This window comes from Euprymna scolopes, chromosome 9 (genome assembly GCF_053919585.1).
Source record: "Euprymna scolopes isolate OS-2025 chromosome 9, ASM5391958v1, whole genome shotgun sequence".
NCBI classification, from domain to species: Eukaryota; Metazoa; Mollusca; class Cephalopoda; order Sepiida; family Sepiolidae; genus Euprymna; species Euprymna scolopes.
In genome coordinates, this window is record NC_136490.1 from 83,103,016 (window position 1) to 83,129,708 (window position 26,693).

Consider the following 26,693-nt stretch of genomic DNA (forward strand, 5'->3'; position numbering starts at 1 on the left):
TATTTATTTTTCCTGAATCCCAGCAATAAATCCAATAATTTAGCAGATAAGTTCACGCCCATGTAGGCAGCATCATTAATTGACGTCCTCTCTCGATGTTTTAGGGAGCAGTTAAATATGGGACAAATTTGTCATTGTAATGAGGCGAAATGTAAACAAGAGGACAAAGGCCGTGGTTTGTATGTTAAGCGGCAGAAGCTTTATTATCGGCAGATGTCTTTGTACAGAGCTGTGTGTGCTTCGCACGCAGTTTCATATTTAGTTGTAGCCGTAGCTACGTACTTCATAACATCCCCCTTATTCAATAATGTTTTATTGTTTTTTTTTATTACCCATTGCAGTCTGGCCTTATGTTTTTGTTTATTACTTTTAAATGTGTTTTGCTGATATTTGTGTGTCTGTGTATTCATTTTAAATGTCTCTTGTGTTTTGTTGATGTTTTGTGTGTGTTTGTCGTCTAGTGTATAGTCTCTTAGTTGGGTAGGGAGTTTGACAACACGACTAGACCTGCGAGGTTGTTTGTCATGTGTTGACAGTTGTTGCAGCACTGGTTTCGTCTGGTCAGCATTATCTTCTGCTGCTTGCGGTATGGGAACATGATTAGGTATGATGGGTGTATTGGTTGAGCGGGTAGTTGGTTGGCGAATGTGTATTTGGTTTCTTCTGTAGATTTTCCCATTTACTTGGACTCCGTAGCTGTGTGGTGCTTCTTTGCTAGTGATGATGCCAGGTTTCCAATCGCTGTGAGGATCTGCGGGTGACATTTTACTCTAACAGACTGTCCAATAGTGAGGTCCGGCAGAGGTTTGGTGTGTCTATCATAGTATTTTTTTTGCTACCTGTCTTTTATTTATGAGCGCTTGCTGTGTATTTGCTTGCGCTTGTGGTATGTAGTCTGTGGGTTTGCAAGGTAGCATGGAGCGAGTGCGCCTTGAAAAGAACCTTTGTGTCGGTGAATTATGCATGCCAGGTGTGATAGCATTGCGCCATTCAAGTATGGCTTGCCAGAAGTCTTTCCTTTCTTTTGTTGACTTTTTTATGATTCCTTTCATCAGCTTCACTGCTGCTTCAGCCCATCCATTTGATGGTGAGGGCTGGAGGTCATGTGCCTGATGTCCCATGACTGTGAATTTGTGAAACTCGCTGCTTATATAGTTGGTAGCATTGTCAGTTATCATGGTAGCTGGTGTGCCATGTGTGGCAAACATAGGTTTGATCACCCTGACAAGGGAGTTTCCGCTTAGATCAGGGAGTTGGCTAACTTCCACAAAGTCTGAAAATATGTCCACCACTACTACAAAGTGTTTGCCGTTTATATCAAAACAGTCACTAGCAACATACTGCCAAGGGTGAACTGGTATCGGGTGGGTCATCAAAGGTTTCTTTTGTTGTTGTGGTTGTCAGTTGGCAAATTTCACACCTTTGAACAGCCTCTGTGATCTCCGCATGCATTCGTGGCCAGAACATTATATCCCGGGCTGTGTTTAGTGTGTATTGAATGCCCAGATGGGATCTGTGCTCTGGCGATCATGTCAGGTCTAAGCTTTGTCGGTATGATGAGGCGTGTGCCTCGATATGCCAGGCCATTTTCAGAGGACAGTTCGTCGCGGTATGGCCAGTATTCCCTGATGTTGAGTGGGCTGTCGTTTTTGTCCTCTGGCCACCCGTTTTTTGTGACTTTGATTAATGTTCTTAATGTTGCGTCACAGTTAGTTTCCTCTTGTATCTGTGAGAGGCGGTGGTCAGTGACAAAGTGGTCGTCTTCCATATTGATATTTTCTAACTCTTCTGCGAGTTCCTGTTCTTGCAGATGAAATATGGTAAGGTTCTCTTCCATTGTGGCTGGGGCAGTAGGTGGCGATGCCCAAGATAGTGTGTCACTAATGTACATTTGGGGTCCTGGTTTGTATCTCGCATCTAGAGAGTATTAATCGCATTCCCTGGAGTCGCTTTGGGCTCACATGAATGGGTTTTGCCAATATTGTCTCTAGGGGTTTGTGGTCGAAGAGTACTTTGACTTTCTCTTTGCCAAGGATGTATTGTTCAAATCGTTCTGCTGCGAAAACGATAGCAAGGCACTCTTTCTCTATCTGGGCATAGTTTCGCTCGGTTTTTGTGAGTGCCCGGGATGCATATGCTATTGGGTGTCCATCTTGTGTTAAGACTGCCCCAAGGCCAACTTCTGAACTGTCACATTCAAGTGAGACCTCCTTGCTCACATCATAGTAGTGAAGAACAGGGGCTTTGGTGATAAGCTGTTTGATCTGCGTGAATGCTGTTACATGTTGTGGTAGCCAGTCAAACACAGATTCCTTGTCAAGAAGGTGTCGCAGTGGTTCACATACTCTGCTGAGTTTGGGGGCAAACTTGGCGAGATAGTTTACAACTCCCAGCAATCGTTGAACACCTTGAATATCTGTAGGGCGTTGCATCTCTGATACTGCTGTGACTTTGTCTGGATCGGGTGCTAGCCCTTGTGCGCTGAGATATGTCCCATGTAACTGACAGAAGATTTTTTTAAAGTGAACTTGTCCGGATTCAGCTTTATTCCCACTTTGCGGCACCTTTCCAGGAGTGCTGTAAAGGCAGCATCGTGACTTTTGTCCGCTACCGCATCACTGTCACCAGACCCGTAGATTATGGTGTCATCTGCGATAACTTGGGTATTTTCAAGTCCTTCAAAGCAGTGGTCGAGTCATCGCTGCCATTCTTCAGGGGCTGAGCTGATTCCGAATGGCATTCGAAGCCATCGTATTCTACCAAATGGGGTCCAGCAAGTTGTCAAGTAGGAAGATGATTCATCTAAAACAACCTGAAGAAAGCCATCTTTAGCATCAACAGCAGAAAACAATCTGGCCTTCTTCATTTTAGTTGCAATTTCCTCAATAGTTGGTGTTGGGTAATGGTTGCGCCTGATCGTCTTGTTTAGGTGGTATGGATCAATGCATATCCGCAGTTTGTTTGGCTTTCGGACGACAACCAGGTTGTTGATCTATGGGGTTGGTTCTGTGACCCAGGCTATTACTCCTTGATCAACCAATTCATTGAGTTTTCTTTCTAATTCCGTTTTCAGTGGCAGAGGAACCCTGCGGGGATTATTTTGTATAGGCTTGACGTTTTGGTTGATTTCGATTTTGTATTCGCCTGGTAGTTTCCCCAGGCCAGAGAAAACGTCTTCATATTTTCTGAGGATATCTTCTTTAGTAATTGTCCTTGTCTCCTTTACTTCACTCAGTTGTTGCACACATTCTGTATTAAAAGCTATCAGCCTCAGAGCTGAGCTAGCCTGTCCGGAAAGTAGTGAAGGTGAGTTGCCGTCCACCACTTGAAAGTTGACTTTTTTTCTTATGCCATTTATCTCACAATGAAGTATTACTGAGCCCAAGGGTTGCAGTATGGAATTGTCGTACAGCCTTAACCTTGTGTGAGAAGGCTGTAGTGGTGTTTTTTTGAGATCTTTATAGTCAGCAAGGGCCAAGGTGCTGCAGCTTGCTCCTGTGTCAATTTGGAATCTACACATGGTCTTTGCACTGTTTCCTGGGATGGATAGACAAATGTCTGCGTGGTACTGTTTGCGGTCTGACAGAGACCCCAGAACATAAATACTTTCGTCACTGCTGGGCACTTCTGTTTCGACATAGCGCACTTTTGCAGTTCGTTGCGTCATGGGTTTGTTTGGCCGTTGTGGTAGGGTGGGCTGTGTGATTGGCATACCCTGGCAATGTGATTGCGCTTTAGGCAGATCGCACACATTAGTCCATAGGCCTGACATTTCCCTTTGTCGTGACTCTGTCCACAGAATTTGCAGTCCTTTATAAATTCACGTGTCTTTTTTTTTTTTTGTCAGCTTTTGTGAAGTGGATGTTCTCTATTGATTTGTTAAGTTCGCCGAGCTGTTGTTCAGCCTGTTCAGTGCTTCAGCAAATATCTATTGTCCGGTCTAAGGTAAGTCCAGATTCGCTAAGGAGTCTGGCCCGTACATTATTATTGCTGGTACCTATCACAATTCGGTCACGCAGTAATTCATCCTCAAGCGCACTTTACTTGCAGGTTTTAACTAGGTTTCTTAATTTATTTAAGTAACTGTCAAATTTTTCGACCTGTTCCTGTGTGCGGGAATTAAACATGTACCGTTGGTATATGGTGTTTTGTTTAGGCTCAAAGTAGTCTGTGAGCCTTTCCAAAATATTTTTGTACTCGCTTGTTCCTCTTCTGATATTGGCAGATTTTTATATATCTGTAAGCATTCTTTACCGATAACAGAAAGCAGAGTTCCTACCTGTATTTTTGCTGCTTTTTTATTTTTTCAATTTCCGTTGCAGCTACATTTGAAGAGGGCCCAGTTCTCTCGTAAATCGCCGTCCATTTCCATTTTCACTGGTGGTGGAATTGCATATGCCATGTTGTAGCCGACGAATGTATAAAAATGACCGAATCCACGTGGTTGATAAATTCCGTGCCAGGATATGTAAACACAAAGTCCGAGTTAAAATATGTACGTTTTGCTGAACGATTATAATTATCCAGTGTTTACGTTGTTCCGGAAAGAAGAAAAAATTAAATCCCACTTCGTTACACTATGTAATGAGGCGAAATGTAAACAGAGGACAAAGGCCGTGGTTTGTATGTTAAGCGCCAGAAGCTTTATTATCGGCAGATGTCTTCGTACAGAGCTGTGTGTGCTTCGCACGCAGTTTCGTATTTAGTTGTAGCTGTAGCTACATACTTCATAACAGTCATCACTCCAGTTTCCTCCTTAATGACGGGTCTATGAGGAACCCAAATATAATCTTCATACTTCCCAGGCGGGACGAAAAACTGCTCCACTATTCCACATTCCTCATAATCCTCAAACACTTGGAGGTACTCATTGTACATTCCCTTCCTTTCTAAGGACTCTGCCACTCTCTCCATTACCTTTAAGGAAGTCACAAAGTTACTTTTTACCAGTGGGATCCTATCATGATGCCACGGTAAGTTTACATAATATTTCCCCTCCTCCCATACGATGGAATTTTTTTCCTTGTCCACAGCCAATAGGAACTTCATCAATTCCTAATGAGTCGAGACTGAGCAACGTCTCTATCCCCCCGTTCAACTGCGGACTCGGAAAAGAAAGGCTTCAATCCATCCTCATAAGAGAGTGTCGGATTCAGCACAGAATTAATCAAATAGCTGTTGCATTGCGGGATTTCACAACACAATTAAAGGCAAATCTACCTCATTCAAATCTTTATTCAAAAAATGTTGGCTCTCACCAAACGGAATTATGAAATTTCCATGTTGCCATGCATTTGCACTCAACTAGCATGAGATTATTTAACTTGCTCAGAAGGTCCAAACCAATAATATCCTTAATGGGAGTTCCGTTCAACTTATAACCGGGACCGAGTCAGAAACCTTCTTGAGATAAGTTATCGACAACTTTATCGAAATTATCCACTTTGAATTTTAAATTTAAATCTTTGGAAAATAACGGCGCAAATTTAAAGGGATTTTGATCACCTAATTTAATCGATATATTGTACTTCTGCAATCTCAAGGAGTCACTGCCGATCAACCTTCTTGTGGTTTATGGTTTTATCAGAACGCAATTTGAAGAGAATTTCCTGGGCAAAAAAACGAACGTTGACTCCCAGTATCAATCAAACAAAAGAAATAGATTGGTCGTCCATGTGCTTTCATCGATATTCTAAGGACAGGAAAAATACTATTCTGTGATTCAGAATATGTTGTTCGGCTCACAAAGGATGTATTTCTTTTAGGACACATGACACTAAAATGGATTTTCAACCTACAGACCGCACACAGGTGAGGAAATCCCTTACTATCACGACAAGCTGCCTCTGAGTGTTCACTGAGTACATAATTTTAACTGTTTAGCCCTTCGGCATTTTGCCTCAAAGGCAGGAAACTTACTACAGTTCTTAATTGAATGGTCTGTAGGTTCGCACAGTTTAAATAAGGTGGCCTTCCCTTCACGTGGGGAAGAAGACGCCATATTAGATTTCATCTTGGGTGAAGAAGGCGCCAATTTTGGCGCACAAATATCCCGCCGAACATTGAGCGGGGCAGCTAATAAATATTCCGTAATTTCAAACACATGGGACATAATATTATTCAGAGAATCTTTCACCACTTCTACTCATCAGTTCTCCTCTTGTAACATTAGGACATTTAGCAAATAATATGTGAGCTATCAATGCCCCTGAGGTCCCACCCTCAGCAAAAAAATCAGTCTCATAGGACTTGTCAACTTCGGTCAAATCTCTCTTAACTTTTTTGAGAAACGACTTCAAATTTTTTAAATCCGTTATAACAGATAGAGGAGGAATAATTTCCTCAAAAACCCGGTTTTTAATCAAATCAGGGTTCAAATATTTTTCCCTTGACAATTTTAGGGCTATATCATAATTATCTGATGTTACATCTAGACTAGAGATTATATCAAATGCATCCCCATCTAGTTTTGATTTAAGCACTAACAGTTTGTCAGCTTATTTTAAATATCGGTGCAAAATTTGAATTTGTTCAGAAATGTTCTGAACGGAAATTTGTCATCTATGGATATGCTGGAAAACCTTGGGCAGTCCAATTGCATTTTTACAGGCATAACCGTCGAAGCTTGCATAACTTGAGGTGCATCTAATTTTAATGAAAGCAACTTTTCTTCGATTTCAGAAGAAAACTTTTCCGAAACCTCGCAAAGCTGTAATTTCTCATCTTCTGAAGTCTTGACTAGAATTTGGTCTATCAGGTCATCCAAGTTTCTTAACCAAAGTCTAATTACCGCTTCTCGGGATTTGAAAAAATCAGGTGAAGGGTCATTAACTTCCAACCACGTTACCGCACTATCAATGCGAAACCTTTTGGTCTCCCATTTGGACATTAGTTCCTTTAGGGCCTTATTTCGGGCCTCGAGAACAATTAATAAAATAACAGATGTAATTATCTGCAAATATTAAGGTGGCGAAACCGACAATATTCCAAAATGGAATTATGTAATCACAAATAAAAACTGGGGTAGGGGGGAAGGTTAAACTCTTTCCCTCTCCCACTATTGTTAAATAAAATAGCAATGGTATAATGCTAAGATGGCGAACCGCTAATATTATTCTAAATGGAATTATGAATCACAAATAAACATTCTAACGAAATGGCCGCCAGCGATTAAGAAGCCAACTTAGGGCTAAGCTCTAACAAAATAATCGAGTTACACATTTATAACCAAATTCGAAATACCGAGCTACCTATGATGCCTAACAAGTGTGTGTGGAGGGGTGGGGGGATTAAACCCTTTCCTGTCCCCTAAAGATTTTTTTTTAATAACAAAATTTCAATTCACCCTATCATTTGAAAACTGACAACAGCCGCACAAGCAATTAATACATTAACATGGCATCACAATTACAATCAACATTGGCAATTTCAATTTAAACATACTAACGAAATGGCCGCCAGCGATTAATCTCAATTTAAATTAATCAATGATTTAAATCAAATTAATATAACACATTCAAAGAGTGACTTTTACAATTAACAGTTAAATTGCGAAAAAATCATTAACGAAAGAAACCTTTAGTCCTGTGAGATTTTTTAATACGTCTACAGAATTTGAACCAAAGTATTTTTTTCCCCCAATTTAGTCACATACAAATGATCCAAGTCGAAAAAAAATGCAATTATGATACTCTAGTAACTTACAACCCCAATATCAAGGTCGAATCAAATTATTATCTAACGTTATTTTAAACGTAAGAATTCCAAATTTTTTTTAAGAGTGCAACATATCGTTAAACGAAACTTATTAATGTCTTATTAGTTTTTGCGACATAAGTTACCTTAACGAAGTAATTACATTTCTGATTTAACGAAACAGAAAAAATATTTTATCCTTTAATCTACTCAAATTATGAAAAGAAATTCTGCTCGAATTAAATCAAGAATTTATACAAATTGTAATTAATCATTACGTTAGCAAAATGAGATCTTATTACGCTTTACAAAAAAAAATGAGAATATGTTTAAACTAGCCATTTTGCAAAATAAGAATCTAAACGTCTGCATAAGAGAATCATTGACTAGCGCTTGCATTAAAACGAGAATCTTCTTAAACTGAACGTTTTTGCAAAAAAATGAATGTGTAAGCAATTTCTTTCCTACCTGCTCAATTTTCCTCCTTGCAGTAGCAAATGAATTCCACAAACAAAAGCCATACCTTTAAACTCAAAAAAGAACATTAAATCCCTAAGTCACAGGACTACTTTTACTTTATTACATAATTAATATTTAATACCTCAGCTGCGGGACTCTTTCTTAAAAAAACATGTAATACATGAATCGCAGAACAATTTTTACATTATTATTTAAGGAACATTAAATACCTCAGCTGCAGGACTTTTTCTACTCCATAATATAAAGAACATTAAATAAATCTTTCTACCCTATTATATAATAAAAATTTAATACCCCAGTCGCAGAACTCTTTCTACTCCATTATATAAAGGAACTCTTATACCTCAGCCGCAGGACCCTTTCTACTCCATTATATAAAGGAACTCTTATACCTCAGCCGCAGGAGTCTTTCTACTCCATTATATAAAGAACATTTAATCCCTCAGTCGCCGGACTCTTTCTACTCTATATAATGAACATTAAATACCTGTCTCAGAACTATTTTTACTTAATTATATAAAGAAACTTAAATACCTAAGTCGCAGGACTTTTTTTACTCCATTATATAATGAAATTTAATATCCCAGACGCAGGAATCTTTCTACTCCATTATATATAGAAAATTAAATACCTCAGTCGCAGAACTATTTTTACTATATTGTACAAAGAAAATTTAATACCCCAGTCACAGGACTTTTCTACTCCATTATATTAAGAACATTTAATACCTAAATCGCAGAACTACTTTTACTCTATTATATAAAGAACATTTAAGACCTCAATCGCAGAAATATTTTTTCTTTATTATATAAAGAACATTAAATACCTCAGTCGCAGGACTCTATCTACTACATTATATGAAGAACATTTAATACCACAATCACAGAACTATTTTATTTTATTATAAAGAACATTTAATACATCAGTCGCTGGACTCTTTCAACGCCATTATATTAAGAACATTTATTACCTGAGTCGACGGACTCTTTCTACTCCAATATATAAAGAACGTTAAATACCTCAGTTTCAGAACTATTTCTACTATAAAGAACATTTAATACCTCAGTCGTAGGAATCTTTCTACTCCATTTTATAATAAAATTCATTACCCCAGCCGCAGGATTCTTTCTACTCCATTACATAAAGGACATTTAATACCTCAATCGTGGAACTATTTTTACTTTATTATATAAAGAACATTTAATTCCTCAGTCGCAGGACTCTTTCGACTCCATTATATTTGTCGTGTTTGTCCTTCAAAGTCGAAGATGACCATGACATCAGTGAGTAGAAGTATTGTTTTTGTGCTTCTGGAGATGACTTGTAAGGCCGATCCGGGCATGGAAGGCTCTCCCACGAGTTGGACAGTAGTGAGCAGGTGTTGTAGGGACAGAGCTTCTTGCTCTAGCTTTGTAAATTAATAATATATTATACCTCAGTTGCAGGAGTTTTTCTACTCAATTATATAAAGAACATTTAATACCTCAATCGCAGAACAATTTTTACTTTATTATGTGAAGAAAATTTAATACCTAAATTGCAGAAATTTTTCGACTCCATAACATAAGGAACATTAAATATCTCACCTGCAGGACTCTGTCTACTCTATTATATAATGAACATTTAATACATTAGTCGCAGGTCTCTTTTTACTCCATTATATAAAAGACCTCTTATACCTCAGCCGCAGGACTCTTTCTACTCAATTATATAAAGAACAGTCAAGACCTCAACCGCAAAACTATTTTTTTTTTTATTATATAAAGAACATTTAATACCTCAGTCGCAGGACTCTTTCTGCGCCATTATATAAAGAATATTTAATACCTCATTGATGTTCTTTATATAATGGAGTAGAAATAGTCTTGCAACTGAGGTATTAAATTTTCTTCATATAATAAAGTAAAAATAGTTCTCTGATTGAGGTATTAAATGTTCTTTATATAATAAAGTAAATATAGTTCTGAGATTGAGGTATTAAATGTTGTTTATATAATGGAGTAGAAAGAGTCCTACGACTGAGGTATAATGTTCTTTATATAATAAAGATAGTTTTGCGATTGACGTATTAAATTTTCTTTATAAAATGGAGTAGAAACAGTCCTGCGATTGAGGTATGAAATGTTCTTTATAGAATAAAGTAAAAATAGTTCTACGATTGAGGTATTAAATTTTCTTTATACATTGGAGTAGAAAGACTCCTGCGACTGAGGTATTACATGTTCTTTTCATAATAAAGTAAAAATAGTTCTACGATTGAGGTATTAAATGTTCTTTATATAATGGAGAAGAAATAGTCCTACGACTGAGGTATTAAATGTTCTTAATATAATGGAGTAGAAAGAGTCCTGCGACTGAGGTATTAAATGTTCCTTATATAATGGAGTAAAAAGAGTCCTGCGATTAAGGCATTAAATGTTCCTTATATAATTGAGTAGAAAGCGTATGCGGCTGAGGTATTAAATGCTCTTTACATAATGGAGAAGAAAAAGTTCTGCGACTGAGGTATTTAATGTTCTTTAGGTAATGGAATAGAAAGAGTCCTTCTAATGAGGTATTAAATGTTCTTTATATAATGGAGTATAAAGAGTCCTGCGACTTACGTATACAATGTTCTTAATATAATAAAGTTAAAATAGTTCTGCAATTTAGGTATTAAATTTACTTTATATAATGGAGTAAAAAGAGTCCTGCGATTGAGGTGTTAAATGTTCTGTATATAATAAAGAAAAAAATAGTTTTGCGATTTAGGTATTAAATGTTCTTTATAAAATGGAGTAGAAAAAGTCCTGTGTTGCAATATTTTTGATTCATAATGGGGTAGAGTATTTATTTGTTGCCCACCTCAGCAAAATGTGGCACAAAGCCGGAAAGTGGGGATCCAGCAGGCTCCCCTAAAGGAGGGGTACTCCTGCAATTGTAAAAATTGCCTGAGTAACCCCGTCGGCATTCCCCGGTAGGGGCGCGCGTAAGGCAGTAAGCGATAAACCTCCGAAAAGCCCAGTGGCAAGGCCTGGGAGGGTGGACCTCCTAGGGATTACCCAGGTAGCATACCTGAGTCCGAATGGTGCTGGGACGGTTCCCGGCCCCCTCACCTGTCAGGTTGAGTGTCAAGTGACGAATTCTTGACGAGTACTTCTACCCTGTCTCCCTGCAGCCGAAGCCGCTAGAAGACACATCCCATCATGAGATATCATAATGGAGTAGTTATTTAAATGCTGCCCACCTCAGCATTATGTGGCACAAGGCCGGAAAGTGGGTATTACCCAGGCGGTGTACCTCAGTCCAACAGGTGCTGGGCCGGTTCCTGGCCCCTCACCTGTTGGGCTGAGTGTCAAGTGACGAATCCTTGACTGGTACTACCCTGTCTCCCTGCAGCCAAAGCCGCTAGGAGACATCCCATCATCCAGGTGGAGTAATGGGGTAAATATTTATTTTCAAAAAAATATATACATGTTATTTTTTAGAAAAATTGGGCACAAGGCCGAACATGGGGGAGGGGGAAGGGCGGTCTTCTTTGTCTAAAGCTAACTAATCTAACCTAACTAGTTCCTACATTCACTCTACTCTCACCACAATACCACATTCATACTATACATCCATCAGCGTATACATCCTTCGTCGTTCACCATAAGAACATCATACCATGATAAACTAATTAAAACCCATAAGAGAAAGGGGGGTTTGGGATATAAAAATTTTATAATACAGCAAAAAGAATTATATATACAATGTTAGTAACAAAAGACCCCCCTGTTACTAAACTGTGGCAGGTGCGCTGATTCGCCAGTCGAAAAGGTGAACGCTTTATTACAACACCTCTTACGAAAACGCTTTATTACAACACCTCTTATGAAAACTTCGAAAGGAGACCCGTATCTCTGGCGAATCAAGCGATCTGTCACCTAAATTGGGGAGGGAACGGGGCTTAAAAAAAAAAAAAAAACGAGACAAACTTAAAAAGGGCCTAATGATCTCTAGCACACACTAGTTAAGTTATGAACACAGGAGTCTAAAAAGTGGTCCTAACCTAGCCTAAACCGTGACCTACTCTGGACTTTAAACGAGTCAGGGCTGACGTTCGTTTCTGTTACCCAAAATTCTTTTCCTAAGGGACATCCAAGAACCAGTCAAGACTTGCTTCTCTCACCCGACACACACGTGCAACTGACACCCACCTTTCAACAAAGTCTGACGAAGAGAGTCTAACTCTCTCGGCCTTGATACGACTCCTCAAATGATAACGGAAGATTCGTATAAGGTCGAGGGGAGCGAAGTCCTCAGATCCGTAGACCACTCTCATACGTGTTTTCCAAATAACACCTCTCATAACTGCTAGCAAGGTCAAACACAATTCTTTTCTAATCCTATCCGTTGTCGGAGCCCAATTGCTACATACATTGATAGGAACCAAAGTTAATGACGATATGTTCAGTATGCGAACCATGAGACCTGCAACAGACTCAATCAGCGGCACCACGATGCGACAGTAGACGAAGGCGTGACATAAAGTCTTGACCTCATCGCCACATCGCTTGCAAATAGGCGAAGTTGCCAAGCCAGCTGAGTGAAGTCTCTTACCTACCCAGAGAGTATCCCGAATTACCAGCCAGGTCAAGGATGCCTCGTCATTAGTGAGGCATCCCGACCCAGGCGCCCAAGGCCAGATTGAGCGGAGCTGTTCCTTTGTCAAAGGGAGCCCCTCACCAATAACATCCCTTACAGATCCCCTCACTAGTACCCGATATAATGCCTTTCGGGACAACAGCAGAGCGTTGGAGAGGCTTTCCTTAACTCTTAAGAGGAACTTCAGCGCGCGCCGGCACTCGCGGTAGAAGGGGCATTCACCTCGGGGCAACCTGTGTGCCTCCCCCTGAGATTGGTGCACCCCTCTCAAAGCCGGAAAGGCTTTCTTGGTGTCCTCCATCCAGAGGGCACCGTCTTCCCTATCTTGTGTGCACATTCGATCTAGGTAGTAGAGCCGTAATGTGTGGAGCCGAATCTCCACGTTTGGCATATCTAGACCGCCTTCAGAAGGATGTAGGTAGCAGACATCGCGACAGACCATAGGGGCCCTTCCAAGCCAAAGAAAGTTGAAAAGAGCCCTCTGCAAATAAAGCAGTGTATCTGACGGGATTGGAAGCACTGATAGACGATAAATGAAGATTGGATAGATGTGGGTATTACACACCTCCGCTCTCCCCTTTAATGAAAGGTTTCTACTGATCCACAGCGCAGCTGCGGATCGGATCGCTTTCAGAACCTCCGACCAATTTTTCTCCAGCTGGAGGTCAGGACCAAACCAGACGCCGAGTATCTTGCAAGGCCCGTCGCTCCAACTAAAGGGTCCCTGAAGGGGCATACCCCTCCAGGCACCGATGCGCAAACCCGAAGACTTGTCGCAGTTAATTTTGGCCCCTGTTACCGTTTCATACAATCTGATTTCTACACCGACGACACTAATCTCAGCACTGCTCGTTACAAGCACAGTTACGTTGTCGGCGTAGGCGGAGTACTTTACCTGGGCATCCGCACCTGGCAAAGTGATTCCGCGTAGGACCGGGTTCACTCTTAGCTTGCGCAAAAATGGCTCTATTGCAAGCACGTACAGCATGGGTGATAACGGGCACCCTTGACGAATAGAATGTGACAAACTGAAGGGTCTCGACCTCCTCCCATTTACTTCCACCATCACCGCGGGGTTAGCATAGAGAAGATGAACCCACAAGCGAAATTGTGGGCCAAAACCGGCCGCCGACAAAACAGCCCCCAAGTACCGATGATCAACCCTATCGAAGGCTTTGGACTGATCTAAATTGATCAGCGCGGCCTCAGTGTCGACTTTTTCTATCATCAGGCGTATCGTGTGCAAGTTATCCTGGATTGTCCTGCCCTTCACGGCACACGTTTGCTCTGGGCTAACTAGACGAGCCAGGACAAGCTGCAGACGATTTGCGAGAATCTTGGCCAAAATCTTTAACTCTGCGTTAAGCATCGTTAAGGGCGTGAAATTACCTAACCCATCCCCACCATCTTTGCTTTTATGAACAAGCTTTATCACACCCATGGTAAAGTACTTGGGGATTGAGCCGTTCCTAAACCATGAGTTAAATAAAACCGTCAGCAAAGGGACAAAGATGTGCGACAACCTCAAATACACTTCGTAGGGCAGACCATCGATCCCTGGAGACCTATTAAGGCCGACCCGCTTTAAGGCTTCAATGACTTGATCCTCCGTTATGCCACCTTCGCACCTAGCCGCTTCGGTCGTCGAAAGACGAGAAAAGTCAGCCAAATAGGTGTCGAACTGTTCTAATGACAGACCGGGTTCCATGGAAAAAAGCTCCTGGAAATGAGATCTAAACGCCTCCAGCACACCTTGGTTTGTTGTCACGGTACGCCCGTCCGGCAATGTGACATGAGCGATGTGCCTATTGGCCGCTTGCCTCAGCTCCTCTGCACGCAGTTCAGCGGCCATGTTTGTTGCTTCCTGGGGCATTCTTTTTAACCTAGTCCTAATCGCTAAAGCTTGGTGCTCCTTTTCAGTAAGGGAGGTAAGCTGAGTCTTAATTAAATTAACGCTAGCACTATCCCCCTCCTCCACCGCCCGATCTAATCTAGATTCTAGTGTCGCTTTAGCTGCCCTAGATTCTAGGTTGAGTCTTTTGCTAAAATTGGCAGAAAAGGACCTAATGGCTTCCTTAATTTTTACCCACCACCTATTACCTATAATTGCCCCCGTCAGTTCCCGCTGTATGGTTAGTAATAGCCCTTCCCGGAAGCCCTTCACGTCGAATAACGACGTGTTGAGCTTCCAGTAACCGGCTAATCTAGGCTTAGGTCTATCTAAGTTTACCCGTACATGGACAAGTCTGTGATCCGAGTAAACTATGTTGTGGAAACTTGGACAATTCAATACTCCTACATCGACTCTCCTAACTAAGAACGGTCGATATAGCTTGAGAGCTGTACCGAACCGGAGCCGCGTCTACCTGTCCAAGTCCACACTAAGTCACGGGGCTTTTCATTTCGGAATTTGTCGATAAGATCAAACTTATCCACAAATTCATGAAATAAAACAGCATCCCGATCTCTGTTAGTACCCCTAGAAGGTAACCCAAAACGATCTAACTCGGGATCCAGGACCGCGTTCCAGTCTCCCGCTAAGATAACCGTTCGAGAAGTATCCATGAACCGCTCGATTCGCCGAAAAAAGGCAGCCAGCTCAACGTGGCTATTGGGCGCATAAACCCCAATAAGACGTAATGCCCTACCCTTTATGGTAACATCCAAAACGCATAGTCTTCCCTCCGTATCCATATAGCACGGGTCACACGACGCATCTAGAGACCTTTTAACTAGCCAAGAGACCCCTCTAGAGTGAGAATTAAAGTACGCTGAATAATCCTTAAAGGTCTTATACAGCGCACGTAAATGGTCACCAGGAATAAAATGGGTTTCCTGCACACAGCAAATATCCACTCCGAGGTGCTGCAGGTCCAAACTCAAGCGCCATTTTTGCGAGTTGGCCCTTAGCCCTCGGACATTCACACTTGCAAGCTTGAGATCCATGATTGAGCCTTAGGGTTGGGAATCAGAAACAAACATCGCGGTCGTAAGCGTGCCGACAGCTCTCATGAGGGAATAGGTCCCCATCGCAGTATCGATGAGTCCGTCACGAGAGATACCACCGACATGCAGAGGATAAGTTAGTTTGGCTATCCTATAAAGGGAGGGGTGCATTTTAACCGGGACCCTCCCAACACAACATTTTTTCAGGTTTTTGATATCAGTGTCTTTGAATATAGCTAGGGGAGGGGAAAGATTAAATGACTTGTTTGCCTCCTCCAGCATTTGCCATAGATCTTTGGCTTCTTTTTTCCGGACTACTGTTAAAATACGTTTTGCTTTAGGGAAGTTGGAGGGGATGTCTATTAGTTTTCCCCCTACCTCCCTGAAATCAATTAATTTAGTGAGGTCTGCACCCTTGAAATTCTTATTATTATTAATGGCAGCCGTGTTCAATATGCATATATCTTTTCCAGGGAGGTAGAGGTTTTTTTTCTTTTGTTCAAGTGAAGGGGTGATGTCCATGGCAGTGTGTGCGTTAGTAGGGTTAGTAGGGGTTTTTACAGGAGATGCAGGAGGAGTATTGTGAGGGGACTTAGAGATGGCTGGAACAGGAGTGGAGGATTTATGTTTCTTAAGGGGGCTTAGTGGTATTAGTTTCGGCATTTTGGGGAGGATAGTTGTGACTGGAGGAGGCATTTTGCAAGGGGAAGGAGTTTTGGATGTTGTGGGAGACTGCGTGATGGGGTTGGTGATTATTCTTTGTTTAGGTGAAGGTGACTTGCATGGGGATTGAGGTGTTTGTTTTTTTGCGTCCAGTTTTTTTTTAAGGTTAACAATCTCGATATATTTCTCCCTTCCGGGGTCGTGCTCAAGCATTGCTGTTTCTCTCATTTCGTCAAGGGATATCCGTCCAGGGGTCTTTTTCCCAGGGGCGATCTGCCAGGGTTCTCCTGAGAGTCTCATCTGTGGTGTTGGTTGCTTTGGTGGTAGGCTGGCCGGGAACACTTTGTGGTGTGTTGGTTCCCAAGTGCTGGCCTATTAGTTTCTTGGAGTTAGGCGTCAGTCTTTTAATGATGCACTCGGACGTAAGGTGTCCGATTTCGCCGCAACTCCAACAGTTGGGTCTCCTGCCGGCCACTATGATGGGGAGTTTTTCTTCTCCTACCTCAAGGAAGAAAGGGATGTTCAGGAAATCTTCTCTGTTCAGCAGAATATCGAACGCCCACACGCCGTGGAACTCGTCTACCTCAACGTGGACCATTTCTCCAAATTTTAGAAAAAAGGTGCCGAGGTGTTTGCCGTCTATGTAATGTGGAACATGGAAGACAGAAACTGTGGTGCGTCTTTTCCCCAAGTATTCAGTTCTCAGTATAAATTGTTGGGTGATGATTTCCTTTTGGGAAATAGTGAGGCACTCTTGTGGGAAATTGAACAGTGCGCTCCATGTATTGTATCCCTTGCACTTAATTACGCGTAAGGGCCTTAGTCCTGCATTGGCCAGAAGGTTTATGATGATGTCGACGGATGCTCTTATAACCTTCTTTGTCTTCCTATCCACTACGAATAATGTTAGGCATCTTTTCTTAATTTCGTCTAATTTCGGGATGTTTACGATGAGTCCTGTATTGGTTACTTGATCCAGGCATTGTTTTGCCTTCTCAACAAACTGGTTTACGTCAATGTCTATCTTTGGAGGTTTGGTCCACGGGTTCGGTGTATCAGCTGCGATGTTCTCCGTCTCCATGGTGACGACAACGGGCGTCTGGCTCGCGGAAGCGGCCATAGCCGAACCGTTTAAAAAACGGTTAAAAAAAGTTCACAAAACTGTTATAATTAACAGTAAAAACAGTAGGAGAAGGAAAAAGTTGTGTAGAAAAAAAAATCCGGCTCAGTGAAGAGGAAGAAAAGGAAAAAGACAAAGAGGAGATAACAAACTTACAAAATAATCGCAGCGTAGACTATCCCACACAGTCGGACGATTCTATTTAGAAACGATGTTGCTAGGAACTGACGAATCAAATTAATTCACGTTCTGCTACCAACCAATCAGAAACCAGAATTGCTCCATAAATATTAAACCTTTTCTGTAGCAATTTCACATGTTTTTTCCGTCTCGAGACGGTAAGAATCTTTTGCTCTGTGGAACTGTCTACTGCAAACCCATCAGCTCTCAGGACTTGTGTGGAACAACGAACCATCGGAAGCTGTTTTGTCTACTGCAAACCAGTCACCTCTCAAGACTTGTTTAGAACAACGAACCATCGGAAACTGTTCTGAAACTAAACATGGCTTACACTTCTAGATCCTGCGACTGAGGTATTAAATGTTCTTTATATAATAAGTAAAAATAGTTTCGTCTCCATCATATAAAGAACACTTAATACCTCAGTAGCAGGACTCTTTCTACTCCATTATATTAAGAATATTTAATACCTCAGTTGTAGGACTCTTTCTATTCCATTACGTAAAGAACATTAAATACCTCGGTCGCAGGACTTTTTCTACTCCATCATATAAACAACATTTAATACCTCAGTCACAGAACTATATTTACTTTATTATATAAAGAAAATTTAATACCCCAATCGCTGAACTATTTTTACTTTATCATATAAAGAACATGTAATACCTCCGTCGCAGGATTCTTTCTACTCCATTATATTAAGAAAATTTAATACCTCAATCGCAGAAATATTTTTATATGATGGAGACGAAAGATTCCTGCGACTGAGGTATTGAATGTTCTTTATTTAATGGAGTGGAAAAAGTCCTTCGGCTGAGGTAATAAATGTTCTTTATATAAAAAAGTAAAAATAGTTCTGCGACTGAGCTATTAAATGTTCATTATATAATGGAATAGAAAGAGTCCTACGACTGAGGTATTAAATGTTCTTAATAAAATGAAGTAGAAAGAATACAACTAAGATATTAAATGTTTTTTATATAATAAAGTAAATATAGTTCTGCGACTGAGGTATAAAATGTTCTTTATATGATTGTGTAGAAAAAGTCCTGCGACTGATAGATTTAATGTTCTTTCTTTAATGGAATAGAAGGAGTCCTACGACCAAGTTATTAAATGTTCTTAATATAATGGAGTAGAAAGAGTTCTGCGACTTAGGTATTAAATGTACTTTTTATAATAAAGTAAAAATAGTCCTGCGACTGAGGTATTAAATGTTTTTTATATAATTAAGTAAAAATAGTTCTGCAATTAAGGTATTAAATGTTCTTTATATAATAGAGTTGAAAGAGTCCTACGACTGAGGTATCTAATGTTCTTTATGAAATGGAGTAGAAAGAGTCCTGCACCGGAGTATTAAATGTTCTTTATGTAATGGAGTAGAAGGAATCCTGCGACTGAGGTATTAAATGTTCTTTATATAATAGAATAGTTAATCGCAGGACTCTTTCTACTCCATTTTATAAAGAACATTTAATACCTCAGTGGCAGGACTCTTTCTACTCCATTACATAAAGAACATTTAATACCTCAGTCAGTAGTAGGACTCTTTCTACTCCATTATATGATGAACATTTAGTACCTCAATCGCAAAACTTTTTTTAATTAAGTATATAAAGAACATTTAATACCTTAGTCGCAGGGCTCTTAATACTCCATCATATGTATACTGAATACCTCAGTCGCAGGACTCTTTCTACTGCATTTTATAAAAAAAATTTAATACGTCAGTCACAAAACTATTTTTTCTTTATTATATAAAGAACATTTAACACTACAGTCGAAGGACTCTTTCTAATTCAGTATAAAAATAACATTTAATAATTCAATCGCAGGACTGTTTCTCCTCCATGATATATAAAGAAAATTTAATACCTCAGTCGCCGCGCTTTTTCTACTCCATTATATAAATTTAATACCGCAATCGCACAACTATTTTTTTTTTTTTTGATAAAGAACATTAAATACCTCAGTCGCAGGACTCTTTCTGCTCCATTATATAAAGAACATTAAATACCTCAATCGAAGAACCATTTTTACTTTATCATATAAAGAACATGTAATACCTCAGTCGCATGACTCTTTCTACTCCATCATATAAAGAACATTTAATACCTCAGTCGCAAGACTCTTTCAACTCTATTATGTAAAGAACTTTGAATACCTCAGTCGCAGAACACTTTCTTCTCCATTATATAAAGAACATGCATTACCTCAATGGCAGACCTATGTTTACATTATTATATAAAGAACATGTAATACCTCAGTCGCAGGATTCTTTCTACTCCATTATATAAAGAACATTTAAACATTATCCGTTATATAAAGATCATTTCATACCTCAATCGCAGAACTATATTTACTTTATTATATAAAGAACAATTAACACCTTAGTGGCAGGACTTTTTCTACGCCATTAAACAAAGAACCTTTTATACCTCAGTCGTAGGACTTTTTCTATTCCATTAAATAAACAACAGTTAATACCTCAGTCGCAGAACTATTTTTACTTCATTATGTAAAGAACATTTAATACTTCAGTTCCAGAACTATTTTTACCTTATTATATATATTTAATACGTTAGTCAAAGGAATTTCTCTTCCATCATATGAAGAACATTGAATACCTCAGTCTACCGTCTTATATAAAGAACATTTAATACCACAGTCGCATAACTATTTTTATTTTATTATATAAAGAACATTTAATACCTTGTCGCAGCACTCTTTCTCCTCCATAATATGGAGAACATTTAATACCTCCGTTGCATAATCTTTCTACTCAATTGTATAAAGAATATTTAATACCTCAATCGCAGGACTATTTCTATTCCATTACATAAAGAACATTAAATACCTCAATTGCAGGACTATTTCTACTCCGTTATATAATGAATACTCGCATAATCTTTCTACTCAATTATATAAAGAATGTTTAATATCTCAATCGCAGAACTATTTTTACTTTATTATATAAAGAACATTTAATACTTTAGTCACTGGACTCTTTCTCCTACATCATATAAAGAACATTTAATACCTCAGTCGTAGGACTCTTTCTACTCCATTATGTAAAGAACATTTAATACCTCAATCGTAGAACTATATTTACACTATTATATAAAGAACATTTAATACCTCAATCGCAGAACTATATTTACTTTATTATATAAAGAACATGTAATACTTCAGTCGCAGGACTCTTTCTACTCCATTATATAAATAACATTTAATACCTTAGTCGCAGGACTTTTCTACTCTATTATATTAAAAAAACAGTTAATACTTGTGTCGTAGGACACTTTCTTTTCCATTACATAAAGAATATTTAATACCTCAATCGCAGGACTCTTTCTACTCCATTACATAAAGAACGTTTAATACCTCAATCGCAAAACTATATTTACTTTATTATATAAAGAATATTTAATACCTTAGTCGCAGGACGATTTCTACTCTATTATATAAAGAACATGTAACACCTCAATCGCAGAACTCTTTCTACTCCATCATATAAAGAACATTTAATCCCAGAACTATTTTTACTTCATTATAAAAAGAATATTTATAACCTCAGTCGCACGATTTTATCTACTCCATTATATAAAGAAACATTCAATACTTCAGAAGTAGGACTCTTTCTACTACATTATATAAACAACATTTAATACCTCAGTCGTAGGACACTTTCTCTTCGATTAAATAAAGAATATTTAATACCTCAGTTGCAGGACTCTTTCTATCCCATTGTATAATTAACATTTAATAATTCAGCCGTAGGACTCTTTCTACTCTATTATATAAAGAATATTTAATACCTCAATCGTAGAACTATGTTTACTTTTTTATATAAAGAACATTTGATACCTCAGTTGCAGGACTCTTTCTACTCCCTTATATTAAGAACATTTAATACCTCAATTGCAAAATTCTTTTACTGTATTATATAAAGAACATTTATTACCTCAATCGCAAAACTATATTTACTTTATTATATAAAGAACATGTAATACCTCAGTCGCAGGATTCTTTCTACTCCATTACATAAGAAACATTCAATACCTCCGTCGCAGGACTCTTTCTACTCTATTATATAAGCAACACTTAATACCTCAGTCGTAGGACAATTTCTCTTCGATTAAGTAAAGAATATTTAATACCTCAGTTGCAGGACTCTTTCTACTCCATTACATAAAGAACATTTAATACCTCAATCGCACAAGTATATTTACTTTATTATATTAAAAAACATTTAATACCTCAGTCGTAGGACTCTTTCTATTCCCTTACATAAAGAACATTTAATACCTCAGTCGCAGGACTGTTTCTACTCCATCATATAAAGAACATTTAATACCTCAGTCGCAGAACTATATATACTTTATCATATAAAGAACATTTAATACCTCAGTTGTAGGACTCTTTCTACGCCATTATATAAAGAATATATAATACCTCAACTGCAGAAATATTTTTACTTTATTATAAAAAGAACATTTATTACCTCAGTCTTACATAAGGAACATTCAATACCTCATTTGCTGGACTCTTTCTTCTCCATTATTTAAGGAAAATTTAATACCTCAATCACGGAACTATTTTTTACTTAATTATATAAAGAACATTTAATACCTTAATAGCAGACCTATTTTTACTTTATTTATAAGAACATGTAATAGCTCAGTCGCAGGTCTCTTTCTACTCCATTATATAAAGAATATTTAATACCTCAGTCGCAGGACTCTTTCTACGCCATTTTATAAAGAATATATAATACCTCAACTGCAGAACTATTTTTACTTTATTATAAAAAGAACATTTATTACCTTAGTCGAAGGACTTCTTCCACTCCATTACATAAGGAACATTCAATACCTCAGTCGCAGGACTCTTTTTTCTCCATTATATAAAGAACATTTAATACCTCAGTCGCAGGACTGTTTCTACTCCATCATATAAAGAACATTTAATACCTCAGTCGCAGAACTATATGTACTTTATCATATAAAGAATATTTAATACCTCATTCGCAGAACTATATGTACTTTATCATATAAAGAACATTTAATACCTCAGTTGCAGGACTCTTTCTACTCCATTATATAAAGAACATTTAATAACTCAATCGCAGAACTATTTTTACTTTTTTATATTAAGAACATTTAATATCTCAGTCGCAGGACTCTTTTTATTAAAAGCCTGATTCATTAGGGGTGCTACGTATACCCAGCAGAATCACTGGTAACGCTTTCATCCATTATTCTTTTCGAGCCATTATTGCCGCTTTAAGGGTACGGTGTGTTCTTTTGAAAATCCCGTTACTTTGAGGGTGATACGAAGTTGTCCTCAATCTGTAAAAACCTACTACCTTGGCTAATTCCTGGAACAATTTGCTCTCAAACTGACTACCTCTGTCAGTTACAACATTCAGTGGGACTCAAAATCGAGATATCCATGCATTGATAACCGCTTCTGCTACCGACTGTGCAGTTATCTCAGTCATAGGCTGTACTTCAATTCAACGAGTTGCACAATCGATGCAGGTAAGCAAATATTTTTAAGGGCTCAGGTAAGGGTCGGACTCATTGCTCTTTAAGGGCAGGGGTCCAACAATATCAATATGTACCGTCTGGAAACGTGCAGATGGTAACTCAAATTCTTGGACTGCAGACTTTGTGTGTCTGTGAATTTTTGATTGTTGACACACTACACATTCTGCACAGAATTGTTTACTCGTTTTATCTAAACTAGGCCCAAAAGTATCTGGATTTGACCAGTTTTATAAATGCTCCCATACCAGGATGCGCCAAACTATGTAAACTGTTGAAAATAGCTTGACAAAGCTCTTTTGGGATAAACGGTCTGGGGTACTTAGTTGAAATATCGCAGAGGACTGAGCCGACTTCGCTTGACATGCAGTATTCTTTCAAATTAGTGTATGACTTTATTTCGTCATCACCTTTTTGTGCCTGGGCTATTTCAACCAAGCCGCATGCATCTATCTGCACAGCTAATGCAGGCCGAGACATACAGTCTGCAACTATATTCTCAGCTCCTTTAATGTACTCCACGTTAGCAATATATTCGGCAAGCACTGATAAGTGTCGCTGTTGTCGATCTAACTTTGCTGGTGTCTAACTATAAAAGGCTCTGCATAATGGCTTATGATCAGTGAATAATGTCACGTGTCGACCTTCTATGAGGTGCGGAAATGTATCACTGAAAAATAAGCTGCTAGTAGCTCTCTGTCACACGTGGAATACTTGGCTTGGGTTTGAGAAAATTTCTTGGAAAAGAAACCTATAGGTACTGGTTTCTTATCTATCAACTGGTGTAATGCAGCACCAGCGGCGTATTGACTAGCATCTGTAACTAAGTGGTATTCTGTACCTGAAGACTGTAGATGAGCTAACACCATAATTTCCGATAATTTGCTTATTATTGTTTTGAAGGTGTTAGTTTCTTCCTCATTAAGCTCGGTCTTTGCTTCAGGATCCAACCTCATCCGTTCGGATAGTGTTAAAATTATGGATGCATAATTAGGAACTAATTTGCGGTAAAAACCTGTCATCCCCAGAAATCTACATAAGTTTTTGGAGTCCTTAAGTATAGGAAAATTTTCAAACTATTTGATTTTCTTTAAAGTAGGCAACAAGCCTTCTTTGCTTACGTGAAAACCTAAGAAATCTAACTCTGGTACTCCGAATACACACTTATCTAAGGAAATCTTTAAATTGTTATCACTAAGGATCCTAAATACTCAATCTAAATCTTCATTGTGCTGTTGCTCACTTTCGCTAAAAACTAGTATGTCGTCTAAATATATAAATATGCAATTTAATTTAAAAAATATTTTATCCATAAAACGCTGAAATGTAGCCGTAGCATTCTTTAAACCAAATGGCATGAAATTAAACTCAAACAAACCAAAAGGTATCACTACTGCTGTCTTAGGCACATGTTCAGGTTGTACCTAAATCTGATGATATGCTGCAGTTAAATCTATTTTGGAAAAATATTGTTTATTAGCTGTGTGCAGAAGGGATTTATATTTGGTACCGGGTAGCAGTTTGTTTTGGTAATGCTATTTAACACACGGAAATCACCGTACGCTCGATATGACCCATCCGGCTTCTTCACCAAGTGCAAAGGCGTTGCCCACTCAGTACTGGAAGGCTGGATAACTCCCATATTTAGTAACTAAAGCATCGTAAATTATAACAATTTTTTAAAAAATATTTAATTTTTACAAGAACATTACGAAAAAAGCCCTAAAGTCCGAAGAAAAATGAATTTCTCGAACTACGGATATTACCATTGAATCAAGCATTGTTTATTTAATATTTTCACACATAAAAAATTATAATATCAAAAATATTTCTACTTTTTTTTTAATTACAGATTTCGCATAATTTTTATATGCAAGATTTTAATAATTTCCTTGCTCGCAAGAATGTGAAACTTTCGGCGTAACATTTTTTATATAATCTCGAACAATAATTAAAAAAAATTAATTTAAAAACAGGAACATAAAAAATAATTAAATTAAAAAATGATAAAAATTGATACAAACGTTCAGAATAGGAATGTACGAATGCACGTCCAGGAAGAAAAAAGAAGAAATTTTTAAGGTACTCTTGCATAATTTGACCCGCATCCTCGTGATTTCCCATCAAGCCCGGATCGGGCGAGACTGGCAATCATCGGTGACAACCAAGCGGCGTAACAGACGTAGGCTAAGGAAAAAAAAACAAACAAAAAAAAAACATTAAAGTTTTCAAATGATAACAAGAAACCTACCTTTAAAAAAACATGTTTATTTAATTTATTGCAGTATTTTTTTTTTTTTTTTTTTAATAATTATCAACAAGAAATTTTTGTTTTTTTAAATTTATCTGCAAAAAAGGTTGATTACCGGTATAACTGTTAGGTGGAAGTACAATTTTTTTTTTTTTTTTTTTTTGCATAATATTTATCAGCAACAAGTTTTTTTTAAAATCTTTTTTTAATTTATCTGCAAAAAAAAAAGGGTTGTTTCACCCGTATAATTGTTAGATATAAGTACAATTTTTTGTTTAATTATTATTTTTTTTTTTTTTTTTTAATCAAATCATTGATTTCTTTTCTTTTAGTCGGAAACGACTGTTGCACCCGGCAGAATATATTTTTTTATTATTGGAAGGAGGGTTCGGCGTTTCGATTTGGCACGGTGATCAAAAAACCCTCCTAGGATTCTCCCAATGTTATGTTTTCTTCGGTTGAATAAGGATTCGTCAATTTCTACAGTGTGCCCCTGGGCCTCCTATCTGCCGGCCAGAGATTCCTCAGGAAATACTCCTGACAAATTTCCCTCTGAAAGTTCTTCCAATCCGTGTACGTGTGTTCGGATATAACACCGCATTCTCTCTTAATATTTTTTAGTGTCGCCATTTTGAAGGCCCATAAATAGATTATTTTCACTATTGTTGCAATATCCAAATTGGAACATGCAAAAAAACGATCCTGTGTGCAATGACACCCACTGTCTACACTGACCACTGGTACACCGCAGGAGAAGCCATCCTTTACGCAATTTCTTTTTTTTTTTAGTAAATATTTGTTGCATCTCATTCTTTGAGAAAGCAATTTCTTTTTCCGACAAAAGGAAATTGTCTGCATCAGCGTTTCCATGTGTTTTGCAAGCATGCACAGATTTATTCCCATGGCTGTCATTTTTTTCAGTAGTTACTTTCTTCCAATTCGATTGTCGTCTGCTTAGTTACAAACTAAAGTCGGATTAGCGTTTCCACATTTGAACAACGCTTGGCGGACGCCGATGATTGCCAGTCTCGCCCGATCCGGGCTTGACGGGAAATCACGAGGATCCGCGTCAAATTATGCAAGAGTACCCCTTTTACTATCATGACTTCATTTTGAAACAGCGTTTCAATTGGCTGTAATTTTGGGTTTCCGTATAATCGTGTTTACAAACCTTTATTGGTTG

The 26,693-nt window shown here is 38.5% G+C and overlaps 1 long non-coding RNA gene across 1 annotated transcript in view; it reads right to left on the minus strand.

Annotated features, from left to right (window-relative positions):
* Positions 1–22,885: 22,885 nt before the first annotated feature.
* The window catches only part of LOC145284736 (uncharacterized), an 82,418-nt gene continuing 78,610 nt past the window's right edge, over positions 22,886–26,693 (minus strand). The window contains exon 2 of the long non-coding RNA XR_013868871.1: positions 22,886–25,446. This is a non-coding gene — a long non-coding RNA (uncharacterized LOC145284736). The remainder of the gene's footprint in view (positions 25,447–26,693) is intronic.